Raw genomic sequence first — 14,341 nt, 5'->3', positions numbered from 1 at the left:
CCACCTCACAATCTTTTTTTTTCTTTTTTTTTTTTTCTTTTTTTTTTTTTTCTGATAAATAGGGTAAATGCATTGCTATTTTCCATGAAGATGCACCTAAGTACTGCTTATTCCATCTTGTAAGGGCATGACAGTTCATAGTGCTTGTTAGATCTCCTTTCAAAAACAAACTTACCCAGTGCGATGCTAGAGACTGTACATAAAGGATAGACTTTTAAATCAGGGGATTTTTTTTAATGACAAAACAGAATTGTCTTTCCCCTCTATCCAAGAAAGAAAATAATATTAAAGTAATATTATGTCAAAGGGACTGGGACCTCAAAGTGGGGATATTCAGATTTTGTTTTCATCTGTTGTTTTATATGTGCTTTAAAGGGTAATCTGTTTTGAGCATCCTAGGCTGACTGGATGAGTGAGGTTTTTTGCTGTATATCCACTTGTGTCAACACAGAAATTATATGCCATGGAAAGTATAATGAGGCAATCACAATCATTACAGAAAGAGAAAATGATTCATCATTAGAATGGAGATGCTCATCCTTCTGTGGAATAAATCCTAGCTAGTAATTAAAATAAATACTGTACTGCATTTAGGAGACATGAAATCCACACTTTGTCTAGCCTAGACAGACCTATTCCTGGTCTCATTTAAATCAAAAGCAATACTAATGCACTTGTGTTCATACTCCTGAAAATTGTCCTACACTAGCAAATTAAGAGTACGTCAGTTTAAATAATGATTTTTTTTATTTATTTTATTTTTTTTAAGCAAAGATATCCATGCTTCCTCACTGCAGACCAAAGTCGGGGTAATAGGGCATAAAGCTACCAGATTTATTAGAGGATATGACACTGTAAATTTTGAGTGGCCTATACTTCCTGGAACACTAAACAATATGATGGAAAACACAACTGTGAAAATGACCAAAGCTATTCCACTCACAAAGGAAAAGGTCAAGTTCAAAACTTTTTGAACGGATTTTGACTAATGCTGACATTTTGGATCAAGCCCCAAAAAAAGCACCTGAGCTGAACACAGAATCTGCTCCACAAGGAAGAGATATCCACTGGAGCGGAGACCTACAGTCTAGACTTATGTTTTGCAAATGTATAATTGCTTACCATTTTGTTTATGGAGAATGTTGTCTTGTGCTCCCGAATCTTAAGATTTAAGTCAAATGTACAACTGTACATTTTGTGTCTTTAAAGTTAAGAAAAAACTCAGTATGACAACCTATACATTAGTGTCAGTCTAAATTTATGGATATCCTGAAATAATACCAATAAAATCTTTTTTTAAGTTTTTGAGTAGCTTTTTACACAAAAATCACAAATTCATAAGTAATTTTAAAATAAGCTTACAGCATGCGGAGGTGGTCAGTATATCCACAACTAAATCTTTCACAGCTTAAATAAAATGATTTGCAATTTCCCTCTACTTTTGTTGAGGATAAACTATCCGTCAAGTCAAATCTCAGTTTGTGAGTAATTTCTGTTCCCTGCCTTGGGAACACTTCCTTACCTACCCTTATCTACTTGACCTTCCTGTATAAGTGAAATAGCTTTTATTATTAATTCATTTTTTTTTTTTCAGAGAAGAGTGGAAAAATATCAACTGAAGTGACGTAGAGATGTGATACAGAATCAATGAAATGGGACTTATCTGTGTTTCTATTACACAAATCAAGAAAATGTACAGCACGTGGTATTGTGGCCCTGTCATGAAAGGAAAACAAGGGCTATGTTTCAATTTCCTCCTGCTGAGTGGAAGGGCCACTGTGGTCAGACAGCACAACTCTTGATGGAAAACTGCCCATAGGCCTATATGACTCCTAACATAGATAACTGTATTTCTCGAGAAAACGAAGAGGAAAAGAAAAAAAAAATATATATAAAGAGAAGGAGCAAAAAGTCCCAAAGTCCCTTGGGACTTTGATTTTAGATTTCTACTTGTAGAAGGGAGTAGACACATTTTTGTTCCAGGACAAGGTTTCTTCTTGACCAACAGACTGCATAGTTTACATTATAATTCAGGCCAGAGCCAGACAATAGAAGGAGCAGGAACATTTGGCCAGGAGAGTGGAAGGGGACAGTTTCTGTTCAGGCTGCTGCTGTTAGGTGTGAATCCACCCAGAGGATGGTAGTTACAATTAGGGGCGCAGCAGCCCTGCCCTCTCCCTGACACCACAGTACTGCTTTACACCAATGCTGGGGCTCATTACACTAGCTAAGTTAGTTCAGGAAGCCAGGTTGGCCAAAGATGAGTACCTTTTGTTTTCAGCCACCTCAGCTCAACGAACTGTTTTCCTGCTTATTTGCCTGAGTGCCAGCTGGCCCCAAAAATGGGGCAGGCTGGGGAAGGGCAGGACTGTGAGCGGCCCAGCTGAGAGCAGTTTAAGCTGCTGTGCAACCACATCCAGAGCTACCAGAAGGTAAAGGTCCACCTGACCCAACCTTTTTTTTTTTTTTTTTTCTCCCCAGAAGGATCCTCAGCGCTGCTTATACCATGCTTTGTGCCCTGCTGTGAGGAGCAGGCAGTCTATACAGCCATTTTTTTTTTGGCTCTAGATGCCCTTATCAACATTAGTTAAACCAGCCTTGGGCAAGTCAGGCTGATATGCTGAAAATAGCTACCAGGGTCAAGATAAAGGCTACGTTAAGGTCTCATCAACATGGGGAGATTACAGCAAAGGATTTTAGATGGCAAATTTACAGAGCACTATGTATTTCACAGTAATGCTTTGAGTGCATGCTCTCGTGCTGTGTCCCAACTGGCAGAGCCTGGAGCAAAGTCAAATTCCTGTGTGGGACATGCCCAGCATTCCAGCTTCCCAACTGGGATTGATCTAGCTAGGTATCACCACCTACTTCCTGACCTTAGTTTCCACACCAGGGTGGATGGATTGCTGACTGGGAGAACCGATGATTGAGGTCCACATTTTTCTTTAATGATCTTGGGCTGTTTCCAGTTAAGCTTTCATGAAATTGCTACCTTTTTATAATGATAACTAAATGCAATCTCATATTGGGAAAAAAGAAAAAGAAATACAAGAAAAATAGCCAACAATAGCTGGGGTTTAATTATCTTTAATTCGGGTTAATGTTTTTCACAGACTGTCTTGTTCAGAGTTGAAATAACAGCTTTTTTGAAATTTAACACCTCAATCAAGTGACAGTTGTTATCAGGGTACAATTCACACCTTGCTACACTCCGCTTTTGGAGAGACTGTTTCTGGCAAAGATGTCCTAAGAGGGCAACAATTTACACCTTTGCGGCCCTGTGATATTAAAGTTTAGAAGTATAAATTGCCTCCAATAATTTTCACTTAGGTTACTTACACTTGTGTGTCACCTTGGATGCTTAAACAGCAGAAAGTAAGAAGGAACACCAGTTCCCTACTGATGGCAGCTAGTTTTACCCAAATTTAAAGTTACACATTTACACTATAAAAGGGAAGAAGAACCCATGTAATATAAAATAGATTTAGTTTGTTTAAAGTCCAGAAGAAGAGTACACTGTGTAATTTGTCTTTGTAAAAATATTAATACTATACATCTTCTATTATATATTAGATATATATATATATTTGTGTTCAGACTTTCATTGTATATGCATGTCAGTAAAAATGCAATGGTTCTTGATTGGAACAGTAATACAACAGAGAATGCAGCTGTGTACAGTAATAAACCATTTTTTTGAGCTTATATTCACCACAAATATACCTGGATTTAAGAAAGCTTCCATTACATAGGAAGTAAAATAGATATTAAGCAATTTCCTGAAATGATGAGAAAGTGCTTCTTTAGCAGCTGATCTGAAAATATGCTTTCTCCCAAAGAGGTCACATTCACATTCCTTTCTCCCTTTCTCTCTCTCTTTGCATTGAATTTCAACTGAGAAATTTGCTGATGCCTATATGACCCAGAAACAGCATTTCACAAAAAGCACAATTCTAGTCCCCTCTCTTCACTTTCACAATCACCAGACTTACCCTTGTGCCAGTTTTGATAGCCATCTGACAACTTAGTGAGCTAATTTAGCTCTCCAGACTAGCAAATAATTGTCTCCTTCACTTTTTTTATTAGCTTAGTTTTCCTGCAAAATGGATTACTGACCATTGCTGGTGTCTTAAAAGCCATACAAGCACAAGGTAGGAGGAAGTGCAGCTGTGAGAAAGGCTTGGGAGAACAGGCCCATGCTTGTTGTTTGTAGCAATAACTAAATCATCTTAGATGCCTCATGAAATCTGGCCTTCCAGCTTTGGCCTATTTTCACTTCACAGCAAAATTAGCTGCATCACGGGGCAGTTGTGTTGAAGGAACCACAACTACACTTGTGAAGAAGTGCTGGATTCCCACTCCTGCAATTGGCTCCTTGTGGAAGGAACTCATCCAGCTGCTTGTACCCCTAACATAGATCTTAAATATTACAGCCAGAGAGAGGATTTATGTTCTTCCTTGCATGGCTTTTATGGGTTATACTTAGTTTGGGTCTCCAGCTGGAACACCTTAGCACTGGAATGGATTCTTGAATAGCCATGCTGGAAACAAAAGCCAAAAGGAAACCACCCACAAAAAAAAAAAAAAAAAGCTAAAAGGTGCACTGCGGAAATTGGCATCTGTGGACAGAACGAGGGTGTTTGTAGTATGTTTTTCTAGTGCCCAGAACAAAAGGGAGAGAATTGAGAATTGAACAGGCAAGACTAGGAACAGGAGGACACACTTGAAAGGACAGAGAAGAGAAACTGGAGCTGAAATCCAAGAGCATTTGTGAGCTAAGAGTAGTGGGAAGGGGTTTCTCCGTCCCTTCAGGGAGTTCAGTTAAGCAGAAAGATGATCGCAGATATGTCAGAGTCAATTCTTATCTAATCCCCAAATTAACTCAGGTCAGTTTTGATAGTCTTGAACAAATAGCTGATGAATGCTTTGACTCCATCATGAACTTTCAAATTATTTAATTTGGGCAAAACATTTATAAATGGCACCTTAGCACCTACTATCCTCTCTGGTAACTGCAGTCTACAGACACTGGTAACATTTTGTGAACTGGCACTCAGCTGCCACTCTCCTGCTAAGCATCAAGTTTCTCCTGTTGTCACTGCAGACTTTGCCCAGTCATTAGCAAGCTGCTCAAGCCATTTCCTGAGATGATATCTCAGAACCCCTGAAGCAAGATCCTCAGTAATCAGGGGAAATCACCCCTTCATACCAAGCTTGAGGCCTACTTTGTTAAGTGGCTTGAGGGAGAGCCTGTGACTAGAGCGGGTAAGTCTGCTGTGCAGTACTTCTAGTGACTGCAGTAACTCTGCTGTTATACAACTATTAGCTATGGGAAGAAGCAAGAAGGTGCTTAAGACAGGAAGGAGACAACTGCATGTAACACTTGCTTCATCTGACATTCATTTTCTTATTCTGTCAGCGAACCAGATCCCAGAAGCATGCCAGATCACTCCTGTTTGTGGTCTGCCAGCTCACATGTTTGAAGGTCTGGGTACAAGCCAACAGTGTGTAGAAGAACACAGTGTCAGCACAAAAAGCAGTGGGAGGAATAAAATAACAGGCCAAAAATAAGAGATAAGGACCGCAAGTACAGGATGGGAAAACAAACTGTTTCATCTGGTAGTGGCACACCAAAATTTGATGCTGATGTGAGGAAGGTGTTCATAGCTTAAGATCTCAAGAACAGGTGGGTGGGTAGGTGCCATTTCAGGTCCACCAGCTAATTATACGGAGTCACTTGTGTATATGCCTGTACAACTTACTTGTTGCTCCACACGTCACCTCTCACTTTTCATCAGTGTGAGACACTGTCCTCAGCTGGCTGCTTTCTGAGATACTTCCTGTGTAGCTGTCTAATATTCTCCATCTCCAGGGAAGCATGATTGCTTAGCTTGAACCTCTAAAATCTGCTTTTCACGGGGTAGCTAGAACAGCACTTAGAGCCAACTTCTACAAATGTATCTCAGTGTTAACTGGCACTGTTGCCAACAAAATAGTTAAATAACACTGAGGATCTGTATGTTGGGGCCAACAGTTACAAAGATTGTGACACAACTTCCAACAAATGCCTATTTTTGCTATATGTGATATCACTAAGAATGGTAATTTTCTCCAATATTCCTGAAGCCTTGTTCCATTTGGTCTTCTCTTTCATTTTAAAGTACCAGCTGCTACACTCATAAAAAGCGGAACTTTCATAAAAAATGAATAAATATTAGAGTCTCTTTGCAGCTGATAGACTGGGAAGAAGACCTGCAGAAATCACAAAAACAAAAGGCAAATAATTTTATTTTTTAAAGAATATTCATCATTTTTGATGCAATCTCAATACTTGGGGATGTGGGGAAAACTCATAAGTTTTTAGCTGGCAGTACAACATATTAAGGGTTTCTAGCCATTTCTGAGATGGGTGCTACATCCTCCTCATCTTCATCATTTCCACTTATTTCTGTCTAATCCTCAGCTTTGCCTCTTCAGGTTCCCTTCTGTAAATCCCATTTTGTTCTCAGGTAGACATGTATCCAGGCTATCCTAGATAGGCTGCCCAGAGAAGTGATTGAGTCAACATCTCTGGAGGTCTTCAAGAAACGTGTAGATGTAGAACTTAGTAAGCATGGTTTGTCAATACTTAACCTTGTCAATACTAGGTTAAAGGTTGGGCTAGATGATCTTAGAATTCTTTTCCAACATGAATGATTATTTGATTTTATCCACATTTAACTATGTCAATCCCTAAAATCCCTAAGTTTTGTATAGCAAGGCCTACAAGCTTAATTATTCTGAAATTAATATTCAGTATCACTTATAGATGTCCCTCCTCTAAATCTAGCTGGCTCTCAGGGGGGTTCTCAGAAAGCAAAAGAATGGGTATGACTGCCTGTATAGCCAACTGCAACTAAAATAGTAGTCTTACTGTTAGCAATGTTTCCTTCACTTCCATCATGTTGCTCTCCATTTCCCTTATCCTGTGTAGTTATCATGTATCCTCAGAGTAGGTCCATCTGACTGACATATTGGGAAGTTAATCCTACAAAGGAAAACAAAATCCACCGCTTTTCCACCTGAGCCAAATGAAACCACGTGATCACGTGATCCATCAACAGAAACCAGTAGTTTATTGTGGCTGATTTTGTATAAAGGGTTCAGCCCCTTCTGGCAGCAGTTTGCCCTTTGGTGAGCTTAGGCATCAGGCACAACCATGCTCCCCAGCCATCCAGGGAACAGAACGGCCCCTCAGCCCCTCGTTGCTGAAGCTGCCAGCAGTCCAAAAGTGCAATGTGAAACACCCTTTGCCTTTCATTGCTTCCCTCATTGCGGCCCCACCCCTTGGGTGCAACTGGGACTTTGGACCATGGAATCTACTTTTTTTTTTTTTTTCCCCCCTTAATTTCAGGGGATAGTTTCTAATTCTTCATGTTTGAAGTTCTAGAAGAACTTTTACCTCTGGAAGAAAAAGTGAAGGTCTAATGACTTTTAATACAGGACTTCACCAGTTTCTGCAAGGGAGCGTATGACATGACTGCTTGAACCTTGCTCAGCAACCCAAACAGAAGTCCTCCAAAGGTTGTCTCTAGTTGTGATTCTCTCTTTGTATCTTTGTGGTTCTCTGCATTGTATCTAAATACCTTTCTATCATAAGGGAAAGTTCCAGTTTGTATTCCAGGCTGACCTGGATGCATCATTTCTACGTTGCTAACTTTTTTTTTTTTTTTTAAGGTAGGCTTATGTAACTTTCTTTCCTGCTGTTTAAACGGGTTGGGTTAGTTTCAATAGTGCTTTGCAATTACATTAGCTTGGGGGAAAAATGCTGACAGTGTAAGGAATACATATTTTCACTGATAACAACCTTTGTAATGGCTTGCATAACTATTTACAACGAAACCTGTTTAAATGGCCTCCCAGAGAGCCAGTGAAAAGTATTTGCTTAGTAGAAGTGGCCCCTAACTGGAACTCTGGCACTGTTAGTCTAATGTCAAACTATGATGATGTCATTGCTTATTGAAAGTGGTGCTTACTGCGGAACTGTGGTGTATTTTGGGGCATTATGCAATCACAGAATGAACAAAGAAATGCAACTTTGTTGATATAGAATGTTACAAAGAAATGAAACTACTTTTCGAATTCTGTAATTTGCTTTTCTGTAAGCATTTTTCGGTCTCCTTCATGATATCAGCTTATTGCCTCTTGTTAAGTCAGATTTCAGTGGTGAATGTCATTACGAATTATATGTTAGTCTTTCATCAATTAGTAAAATGCTCCAGGAGGATGAGTAAAATGCATTCAGGAGTTCAAAACCGAATTGCATGACATGGAGAGGAGAGTGGGAGGCAGGACAGCCAGATTCTTCATTTTGGTTTTTGTTGAAATCTCCGTGCAATTTGCTTCACTTGTCTGTTCCTTAGTTGTCTCATGTGAATAGCTGTATAATAAAGTATTTGCTCATCTGAAAGGGAAAAATGTGAAAAGATAAATTTAAAAACATATTCGGTAAACGCTTAATCTTTGCTCTTCATACAGGAAATACTGTAAGCGCCAGAGATGTTATAGGTGCTGTAATGTCCATTTCATAGTGTATTTTAATATGTTTTATTGCCTCAAGCTAAAAGTTCTGTTTACACTACAGGGTGGTGAAGGCTAAGGCTTATGACTGGTGTGCAGTGACATCAGAAGAAGCATTCCTGGCCCTTCCCTTTGCCTTGTGCTCATCAGTGCTCCCCTGTGACTTCTTTGTGCTTGTGCACGTGTTCATTGCCATGCAGCCCCTGAGAAGAAGGGATTAGGCACATCCCAGAATTCACAGGGGAAAGACACATCAGGCCAGGACAGATGAGGACTGGGGCCAGCCTGTTGTGAAACCATACCTTGAGACAGCACAAATTAGTGAAAGCTATTGAAATTTCCCCTGAGTAAAGGCAGCAGGAGGAATTCTGGCACCACTGGAACGAGCGGCCCAGCTGCCACCACCGCATCCAGCAAGGCCAGAGCTTCCCCTGGCAAAGTGTGCCTTCCAGACAGCTTGGGGGTGGCTGAGACCACTGTCAGCACAGCCCCTCTGCTAGTGGCAGTTAGTTCCTCTGCTGAGTTAGTTCCTGAATCACTGCTGGTCACAGCCATGCGTACAGATAGCAAACTATGGCCTCACACTAGTGTCATTGCAGGACAAAGCGGCATCGCAGGGCAATCAGTTTTACAAGAAGACAAGGATGGCCATGGGGCTGTGATTGTTATGTCAGCTAAAGCAATTGTCATTTCAGCTAAACCTGCTGTTAAACCACTGTCAAGAGTATATATACTATTGTTTGTGCAAGACTCTGTTACGAGTCATGTCTCTCTTTCACTAAGAACTCTAAGTATGAGTAATAAAATATTGATCGCTGTCCTAAGTAACATGTCTACTCTCTTCTCTGAAGCTAGTGGTTTTTTTTAGTACTCCTGAAGGTGTGCAATTAAACTGTCATAATGAACCCAACTATTCCAAGATGCATTCTCAGTGAAGATAACGCGTTTTAATTTTCCCATAAAGTATTATTACTTGGATGATAATTGACCTGGCATTGTGACCTCATACCAGAACAAACATGACTGATTTTAAGCATGATTTCATTTCATAATAAGCCCTTTTTCTCATGGCTGTAGCCTCCTACCACACTGCTTAGCAGTTATTTAAGATTCTGTACTCTGAATGTTTTTTTCTGTCCATCTCTCAGAGGTCCCTCTCTCCAATAGCAGAAGCAACAAAATAGCAGGTGTATCTACATCTCAGTTTCTGCAGTTTACTGTTTGTAAATCCATCACATCAAAGAGCTTTCAGCTCACCAGCTTCTGAATGAATTGTAGTGACCAGAAAAGGGAAGGTAGGCAAACAACCCTTCTTTCTGTTCCTGTTTTTCTACTTGATATAACTTCTGGTGGAATGGCCAGGGGGCATTTTAGTGGAGGAAGTGAGGTGGGTACTACACAAACCATCCCCTTTTTATATACAAACGATTATCATTCGCTTTAGCTGATCTGAAGCTAAGTTTTTCATGCATAATACCCCTTAGGAGTGCAAACAAATCAGAACTAAAAACAAATATACGTAGTTTTGGCCAAAACTATGGAGAGTATGTGTCTATTCAGAAATGTGCTTATTACCATAAATTAACCGACCATTTTTGTAAAATAAATAAATAAATAATGAAAATAATTAAAAAATAACAAAGTATAACACAGACTTGTAATTTAGTCAATGTATGCAAGAAGTTAAAAGAAATGTGGTCAGGAAAAATACTAAGTGCTTCTAAGGTAAGTATGAAATGGACAAAGGAGATGGTTATGGAATACGTAATAACACTCGACTGCCTACTTACTAGCAAACTATGTTTCTTGAGAGAGAGAGGCTTCAAGCAAGGGTATGGAATAAATCAACTTAATGGCCTTACATATTTTTAGGGGGGAAGTGTCTTTTGATGCTATTGAGAATCAAAAGAGAAAGCAGAAAGTTGTTATGTGCAATAAAAGATGATGACATATGACAACACAGAGGTCGGGAAGGTGAAAAGATTGACAGAATGTAGGAAAAAAGTAGAACAGATCTAAAACCAGAAAAAAAAAATAGTGTTTGTGACATAGTGGAGAGAAGGAAATAATGGAGAGACACAAAAGCAGAGGTGACATGGTCAAAGTGATGAGCCTGGGAGAAGGACGTGTTTATATTAGAATTTAGAAAATGAGATTTTTTCTACTAAACTGGGAAAGGAACGATTGCAGAAGCTTATCTGTATGGCTCTGCTATAATGTAAGAACCAAACACCCTGCAATTTGGGAAAAGCTTCCTTAGAAGTTGCACAACAATTATTTATAACATGAATACAATCTCAATAAACTGAGCCTCAAGCATGACTTAGGCTACAAAGACTCCCTTCGTGTCCCTAGGACTGGAATAGGGCTTTCCATTACCTCTGCTTTGTGAGATTCTTTACAGACACTTTATACTTTTTTTTTTTTTTTTTTTTTTTTTTTTTTTTTTGGTAATAAAAACTATTGCCTTTCCATAGGGGTACGACTATCTTTTAGAAATGCCTAGTATCTCTTCATATAGTCATAGAACAGAATCATAGGACCATAGAATGGTTTGGGTTGGAAGGGACCTTAAAGACCGTCCAGTTCCAACCCCCCTGCCATAAGCAGGGACACCTCCCACCAGACCAGGTTGCTCAAAGCCCCATCCAGCCTGGCCTTGAACACTCAGAATCATTAAGGTTGGAAAAGACCTCCAAGATCATCCAGTCCAACCAGCCCCCTACTACCAATGTCACCTACTAAGCCATGTCCCTGAGCACAAGGTCCAATCTTTCCATAAACATACCCAGGGACAGTAAGGACGGTAGTCAAAACAATCCTGGTGTTTTGGCAGGCTTAAATTTTTGCCTCATGGATTTCAAGTGAAGATCACACAGTCTTCCCTTCACCAATTAGTATTTAGGTATCTTTGCAGTTTTTATATTCTGCTCTGTCGTTGCTCACATAATGTGAGCAAGGTGGGTTATTATGCATATTGCAACAAGCGTGTATTTCCCAGCACATAGACCTTTCTCTCATCATATTTCAGGACCTCCACTGCCACTGACAACAGCCTGTTGCTGGACAGGGACTGTTAACTTTACGCAGAAGAAAGGTTTCTCAGGACCTAGTCCAAGATTCATTTCACCAGAAATACTTCAAATCTCCCCATGTTGACACATATGTAAACCTCTTTTTTTTTTTTTTTTCCAGTTCTTTCCTTCTTTAGTGTTACACCTGAGATGTGTATTTACTACAGCTTAAATGTGTATTACTATAAAGTGGTCAGGTACCTTAAGAGTAGAGCAGAACACAACCATGTTATGATAAACATGAAAGGCGTGGTTGGAAACAGCTGGTTGGAAACAGGAATTAGGAGATGTTGATGTTTGTTTAAATGTGTTGGAAACACACTGTGAGGTTTTCCCTTATGGAAAGCACTGCCAGTTTATCTACTGCCTCACCAGCCCTGGGAGAGGGGAGGCTCGTCAATTTTGCTGACTTGGAGCAAAGGTTTGTGCATGGATTTCCCATGTAGCTGATGAGTATCTTACCCGCCAAACTGTGGTATCATTCTCCCTCTCAAGCCATTGTAAGTATAGCCATAGGATTCAAAGGGATATTTTAGAAGAGACAGGCTTCATAATCTGGAGGTTAGGCTGTTGACTTTTGACAGGTAAAAGTGCAGTTCAGTAATGCTGAACAAACACTCTCAGCCCCTCAGGTCTTAACTTGCACTATGTCTCCCTTTTCTTTAATCCTTTCAGGGAACCTTGTTACAAAGCAACTTCACCAAAATTCTCATCAGCACAACTGCGAGGCTAGGGAACTGCAGTGCACAGCCAGAAATTCCAGCAGAAAGAACGAAGGGCAGGGGAGTGAGGAGCTTTTCAGGAGGTCTAGGCTGGGAATATAGCCCGTTCTTCAGCTGCACTGAAGGAAGAGTGTGCTGGTCTGAGCACATGAGGAAGTAGAAAGAACACAGGGAGATACAGTCTGAGAGATGAGCTTGACCACTTTGAAGTAAGTGCCTGTGACATTTTTAAAATAGATGTAGAGGTAAGGCACCCAATTATAATCTCTTGCATTTGAAAATGTTGACTGCAGGCAATACAAATGAAGGATGTATTAATAGGAGCAGCAAAAGCTAGAGCATGTTTGACACTTCCCTACATCCTCTGCTCAGTTACACAGTTCTTTTAGACATGCAGATAGCTTGTTGTTAGGGATCCATGGGGAACAATCAAAGCAAAAAAAAACATCAGGTAAAATAGGGTGATAAAGGCAAACTGGACCGAGTTCAACAATTTAAGTGTGTTTTAAGCACCAATAAATTCATATGCACTGTTGAAGACATAATATTTTAACATAGTGAAGCAAGTAAACAAATATAAGAGCTACGTTTGTAGTTACCCTACGGGAAGAAATAAGAAACAACCAAATGAATAAAATAACTCTGTTAGTTAAAGCCTGCAGGAACTATTTAAATTCAAGCCAACACAGATGCCAGCTTCAGTTTTTAAAGACCAGGAAGGCTTCTTAGAAATGCAAACTTTTTTTTTTTTTTTTTTTTAGATAATATTCAGAATCATTCATTTAAAGAGTCTTCAGATTCTTAATTCTGTCTCTGAAGTGAGAGAAGCTATTTAAGGAAAACATAAACAGAGAAGATGTTTATCAAAAAGACAGTAAAACAAATAAGCCTTTTAAAACGTAAAACAAACAAACAAAAAAACCCTCAACTTTCCAAGACAAAGAAAGAAAGAAACAAAAAAAGCTCACACAAATATTCCATTTCATGCAAAGGATTCTCTGATATATGAATCAATCTGTGTCAATTCTCAACGTGTAAATGTAATTTTCAAAACGAAACAAAGGGAAGCTCTCATGATTTTATGTTGTTGTTACTATCATCATTAACATGGACAGAAAGGATTTCTTTTAATGTGCCTGTTTCTTTATGTTCGGGATTCACTGCTTACAAAAAAGGCCCTTCAGATTTTTCAATATATGTTAGGAGTTCACAGCAAATAGTGTTTTAAAGTCCACTTTTTCCTAAGAATTAGTGAACATTTTTGCCTCTTTATAGTGGCATTCTAGTTTAATTAGACCATTTTGTGCCAGTATAACTGAATTCACATAAAAAGCTACAGTGATGCAAATGCTCTTCCTCCCCCTCCTCAATTACCCACATTAAAACATTGCCTTCCAGACAAGACAATTTCAGACAAGACAAAGGCAAGGAAAAATAAATAAATAAATAAAATATATATCTAAAAAATCAGGCCTCAGCCTGAAATTTTCCTCCACATAGCCACTATAAAAGAAACCAAAATGAATAATTGTACCTACAAATGCAGAGTGCTTTTAAGATTCTGAACTGACACAAAGCAATGTGGCCAGTATGAGCCAGTTCTGTCATGGACTACAGCAAGGAGGAAAAGGTGAAATCTGAGGTTGTCTTCCAATGCAACTTTTTTAATACATCAATTATTTTCAGTGATCCAGAGCAGATCTTTCTTCTCCTAAAACCATAAGCTCGGGCAGAATCAAACCTGAGATAAATCTAAGGTAGAAAGAAAAATGAAAGTAGGACAGCAGCAACAACAACAACATTAAAATCAATACAATGGCTTGCAAAGCAGAATTAACCATGGAAAAAAAAAAAAAAAACACAAAAAAAAAACAACAAAACAAAACAAAACAAACAAACCAAACCAAAAAACCTTTGGCTATATATGTATATATATATATATATATTTTTTTTTTTTTTTTGTTCTTTATCTCTTTGTTTCTCATT

This window comes from Aythya ferina (assembly GCF_964211825.1).
Source record: "Aythya ferina genome assembly, chromosome: 1".
Classification (NCBI taxonomy): domain Eukaryota; kingdom Metazoa; phylum Chordata; class Aves; order Anseriformes; family Anatidae; genus Aythya; species Aythya ferina.
The sequence above is the reverse complement of the archived record's forward strand: the minus strand, read 5'-3'. Positions refer to the sequence as shown.